Here is a 6,319-nt window from a genome sequence, read left to right as displayed (position 1 = left end):
AGGATTGGAACTTATTTTTAGCTCTTGTGATTTGAAAATGTCTTCACTGTCAGCCTTGGAAGACAGATGAGTTGACCATTCACTATACAGTGGTATCTTGGTTTTCGAACGTAATCCGTTCCGGAAGATGGTTCCAAGTTCTGAAATATTCAAAAATCGAAACTCAATAGTTGACAGGGTCTTGCACTCAGTGGAAGCCGCATTTCCTGTTCGTCATCCGTGGCGTGTTCGAAAACCAAAGAATTTACAGTTTATGGCGTTCAAGTTCCGAAACATTCGTCAATGGAGACATTCGAAAACTGAGGTACCACTGTAGTTTGTATTGATTAGACTAGGTGACAATTTTGCTTTGCAATTTCTCAGGTGTTGTTCTTTCACAGCTATCTCCAAACTCTTAAAGAGTTCAGCCAAATCCCTTCAAAATCTGAAGGAATCAAGACAATGCAATGAACATGGCTGCAGCCATGCTTTTTCCAAAGGTACCTTAAGTAATCCTCAGAACTGTGGAATCAGCCATGCCAATGCATAAGCTGAAGGAGTTGTGATACAATGTGCAAATCTGGCTTGAACCTCTGGATCAATCGTTTATATGAAAAGGAAGTAAAATGTGCCCTAAAAGAGAACAGTGATATTGCAAAGAAACTAAATGAATTATTTGTATCCATTGTGAAAGATGCTGGGCTGATACCTGATCCTCAGCGGCCTTTTTGAAGGAGGAGTCTGAATAATTGAGACAAATGGCTGTGACAAATAGAAGCCCTAGTGCTTATTATCAGATGGCTGGGTCTGAATCAGATCCATTCAAAGTTATTAAAGGAACAAGTGCAAAACTGCTGATCTTCTAACAGAGATATGCAACTTATCCCAAAAATCAGTTTCTGTACCAGAGGATTGGAAAGTAACCATATATAGAGAGAGAGTGGTTCAGGTGTGAACCCAGGAAATGAAAAAGCTAGTAAGCTTAATAAAATTCTATCAAGTATATAGAAGTTACAAACCTTTCTGAAGAAGAATCAGCATGGCTTCTGCAAAAGAAAGTTCTGTCTCACATCTTTTAACTTTAGTCTGTCAACAGGAATGTGGATGGGATGATCCTGGAGGATCTTGGGCCTTTGGACTTTTGGGCAATACCTCACTAAAGGCTGCTGCATAAACTGTTAGTCACAGCATAGGACCTCTAATGGATCGGTAACTGACTAAACAACAGAAAGAAGAGAGCAGGAATAAATGGACAGTATCACAACGAAAGGAAGAAAGAGAAAATATATTGTAGTTGTTTATAAATGAGATGGCCAAACACTAAATTATTCAAGATTATCAAACCCTAAATGGATTAGGAAGTTAAAAAAAAAGATCTCCAAATTAGCAAATGAGGTTCAATATAATGGGGGCAAAACCTCCTAACTTTCAATATACTCTGATGGGGTTTTAGCTAGTGCTGATTAACAAAGATGATCTCGGGGTTGTGGAAGAAAGCTACTAAAAATCTTGGCATATAACTACAAACAAATAATTCATTGCTAATGATTATTAGGTAAGAGAATGAGAAGGAAACTGTCAGTGGTAAAAAGCCCTTGGCATAATGACATTAGTTGCTGCTGCTAAAATAATGCTGGATAATAATGGACCCATTGTGTGGCTCAGAATAGGTAGCTTTCTGAGATCTTGCAAATATTGTTCGCTGTTTCTAGGTGTCAGATCTCAAAAATGATACTGTACATCTGGAAGTGGTACTGGCAAGGACAACTAAAATTATCTCTAAATGAAAGGCTACAGTGGTTGCGGGTGAAAAAAAGGAAGAAATGATTGTTTTTGATGGTTGTAAAATTATGTAGGGTATGGAGAAAATGGTTAAAAAGATTTTTCTCCTTTTCAGTACTGTAACTCATCACCCAATGAATGTGGCATAAGATTCAGGACAGATGAAAAGTAATTATAGTACTGTATATTATTTCTTAGTGGAATTTCCTGCCACAAAATGTGGTGACCACTAGCTTATTACATGACTTTAAAAGATCTGATAAATCCATGGGATGGTTATATGCAACCCAGGCTCCGAGGCCGTGTCCTATATACAGTGGGAGGGTTGTTTCCTTCCAGAGACATCTTATTTGCCACTGGCCCCAAGGCCTCCCACTTTTCCCATGAGCAAAGGGCTCCAATACCCCAAACATTTTGGACACATCACTGATTTGAATAAAAATCTGCATTGTAAAGATGTGTGTTAGACTGGCAGTTTCAATCTGTTTTCTGGCAATACCCAGGGCCGACATGCTAGTTTCTGAATGAGAGACTGAGTAAGTTGAGGCTTCCACTGTCTACCTTTGGCAATGTGCTGGTAGAACAGGAGTAACACAAAAGTGTCCCAAATTTCAGCAGCTGTGCTGTGCACCTTCCTGTTCCACTTCTTGAAAGCCATCTGTTCTCTTGCTCACGAATAGTGAAATGGTTCACTATTGCTGCAAGCCAGGTTAACATGTAACCACTGTACGACAGAGATGGGGAAGCGGTGGGCCCACCAACTGATGTTGGACACAACTCCCATTGACCATGGATGCTGAGACTGCAAAGAGCTGGTGTCCTACAGCATCTGGAGGGCTACAGGTTCCCCGACATTGTGGAACAGACATTTATAGAATAGCCTTCTTTGCCAAGCTCCTTCAACATGTCTGCTAATTTGTATGGTTCCATTACATGAACTAAGCTTGGACATCTCTCCCATAGCTTTGCTGTTATGCTACCCACATTACAGACTGGGGGAGGTTGTCATGACTGCAGAGATTTTTAAAATTATTATCATCAACCAGATTCATTCTGCCTTCCTAGAGTGTGGGATATAAATACAGTGGTGCCTCGCAAGACGAAAAGAATCCGTTCCGCGAGTCTCTTCGTCTTGTGGTTTTTTCGTCTTGCGAAGCAAGCCCATTAGCGGATTAGCGCTATTAGCAGCTTAGCGGATCAGCTGATAAGCGGTTTAGCGGATCAGCTGATAAGCGGCTTAGCGGATCAGCTGTTAAGCGGCTTAGCGGCTTGGGAAAAGGGGGGGGAGGAAAAAAACCCGCAGGAACTCGCAAGACATTTTCGTCTTGCGAAGCAAGCCCATAGGAAATTCGGTTTGCGAAGCACCTCCAAAACGGAAAACCCTTTCGTCTAGTGGGTTTTCCGTCTTGCGAGGCATTCGTCTTGCGGGGCACCACTGTATGAAGGAATAAAGCTGAATGCTGAATGAGTAGTATGAACCCCATGCTACATGAATAGTCCAGCATTCTGCTCCCACCCACCCAAGCAGGACATGAAAACAATAGCTTTGTTTGCATAATTTGTCTAAAGGAAACAGGTGAATGCATTTCAGGGGTAATGGGTATTTGAAGTGACAGGTCTTATTACCCTATTTTCCTTTGAGGGAGGCTGCTACATAAAGCCTAAAAGCTGGGCCAGGGTATGTGCAGGAAACTACTTGTTAGGCCAATTTGGGCGCAGGGTGAGGCGATACAATTTTAGACTCTCCACTGAATAATGTAAGTGTAACTAAACTATCACATCCTTCCCCGCCCCCAATCTGTTTAATATTTGTGAGCAACTCTGATGAAATGAGAGCAGAGTCTGACATGTGGCATTCTATTTCACATTGTATATGACTGGAAAAGCCCAGAAGTCCTAAATGAAAACACCAAACTAATAGAGCTCAGAATAGTAGCTTAAATCAAACACATACACTCTAAAATGCCCATCACATTAATTAAAAACAAAGGGATAGTACCGAGGTAGAGTTGTGTACCTCGATACTACTCCTTATTCTCTCCTGTATAAATGTTATGCATTTGATCATTTCCAATAATTTCTTAATTTACAAAGAGGTACAAAAGCCTGAGGAAGGGATCCATGAATTTTAGCTGTGCAGTTTGTTACCAACTGAACTGTGGCCTCATCTGAGACCTAGCCCTCCTGCCATTTTGAAAAGATTGCTCTGCCTCAATTTATTGTGAGATGCGTTTTAAAAAATAATAGTGGTGACATACAACGAAGGCTTTCCATGACCATATTTGTGAACCTTTGTCCAGTATCCCCAAGCCCCACTAAAGACAGAGACAGAAGTTCTAAAAACACTACCCTACCCTGTTCTTTTAAGGCCCCAATCCTTAAAAACCCTAATTCCCCATTATAGCCAATGGGACATGGGAATCAAAACTGCCTTTAGTCTGTTAATTTAAATTAAACTTGGGCTTGATCATTTTTGCAGTCACACAAGCTAGAGACCTCCTTTTGGAGAAGGAAAAAACTGGGATTCTAAAAATGATTGATGTTAAACTGAATACTAGAGTTTTTTTGTCTTCTCTTTTGCATGTGCACAATTACAACCTGCATACAAGACTTAACAGGCTATAAGATTTAACAAGAGCTTTTAGTCTCAAATCAAGCATTTTTAAAAACAGAAAGAACTGTGCCCAGAGTGGAGTTTACTGTGGAAGAGAGAGAAAAAGAAAAGAATAAAAGCAGGTGGTAATCTGGTAATTTATGCCAGAGAATATACTCTAGCCCAGGTGTGGGGAAACTCTGGTCCATCAGGCCTTCTCATTCAGCCCACAAGACTGTTTTGCTCACCTGCCGCCATACATGACATCAGGTGTGAGGCTAAATAGAGACACTGGTAGCAGAAAACACACCGAATCACATACACTTGTGCATTAGCTGATGCACAGGGAGTTCAATACTGCTTAGGTGTACCAGCTGATTCCCACTGGAAACTGCACAAAGCAGGCCAACTTTGGCAGGTGGGCATGACAATCATCAGATGTCAATAAGACACCAGGTGGTTGACAGGTCGGTAGTCCTGTCCCCGTAAGTATCAGCCCGCGGCAAAGTAAAGATTGGCCTACTGCCCCAAAAAGGTTCCTCACCACTGCTGTAGACACCCTCCAGATGTTGCAATTTATACTGCCTTTCACCCTTGACCATTGGTGGAGCTAGGAGTCCCAACATCACACCGAGGGCCATGGGTTCCCTATGCCTACCTTTGAGGAAATGTGACAAGTCAGTAGAGAACTGAACAACGTAAGAGCATGACCTTGATGTGCACTTCTACCAGAACTCTAGCCTAGCTTGAAACCTTTCCCAAGCAAGGCTCCTTGGAAGTACAGAACCCAGGTGTGACAGCAGAAAGAACAACAGCCACTGCTCTTTTTAGTAGGCTCAGTTATTATTCCCAGTTTGGGCATGTATTTCGTAAAGGAGGCAAGTTTCAGGTGATACAGCTATCTGCCTTCATTTTAACTGTGAATTCACTCTTAAAAGGCATGAATGGCAGTGGGTAGTGCAGGTGGGGTAGGGGTTAAGAGGAAGCTGGTCTGGCAGGGAGCTAAGAATACAGAACCCTCTGATGATCACTTTTAAGCATTTATCATTTAAGTGGGAGCAGATAATTAATGGAATACATTCCCAAGTTGAACAACTGTCTGCAAGAGCTTGTTTGTTCAAGTGTAACAGACTCATTTATTCTATTCAGAATAAAGGCTAGGACCAGCACCCAAAACCTGCAGAACTTCAACTTTGTGGTACTTACGAGCTATTGGATGGCCTTGGTTGAGGTTATTTTGTGTTCAAGCAGCAAGTTCTTCTTTCCACAAGCACCACCAAATGTCTAATTTGATTTCCCAACTGCAGTGGAGTTTGCTCATGCGCGCAGCCATCTTTCTTCATTAGCTCTTCTACAGCCGACACTGCCTAGCCTAGCTGGGCCCAAGCCTCTCAACCGGCCTCCTTTCTTTCAGTTGGTAGCATTGGGCGCAAAACTGTGCACATTTTGTTCTAAATAACAAAAAAGCCTGCAATGCATAATCTGCATAAATTATGCAAACATGCTGTGTTCCAAACAACTGCTTCTTGGGGCAGAAGGAAGAGGGCATGGAGTGCAACAGAGAATTTGAACACCAGGCCATCGGAAGGCCTATCCAAGTCATCTTCTGGTTTCAGAAGTTGGAATTGCCCCCACGCCTTTCAAACCCATCTTTACAACCAAGAAACATATCAAAAGGCTGAGATTTTTAGGATGCTGAATCCCAATATCTAATGCCATGATACTGTAGACATGGGCCTGAGGGTACTAGGACTGCTGAGGACATAGCACATATCCCTGGAACAAATTCTTGGTCTAAAAAACTGACACAGGCAACATCCAACCACTCTGCACTTCCATTGAAGCATCACATTTTGCCAGTAGCAGCTGAGTCTGGAACCATGTGCCCTGCTTTCAGAGAACAATGGACAAAACTAACATCTTGTTCAAAAGCCCAAAGCAGCAAGACCACACTTGCCCTTGTGT

The sequence above is a fragment of the Podarcis vaucheri genome, assembly GCF_965113315.1.
Source record: "Podarcis vaucheri genome assembly, chromosome: 7".
Taxonomy (NCBI): Eukaryota; Metazoa; Chordata; class Lepidosauria; order Squamata; family Lacertidae; genus Podarcis; species Podarcis vaucheri.
The sequence above is the reverse complement of the archived record's forward strand: the minus strand, read 5'-3'. Positions refer to the sequence as shown.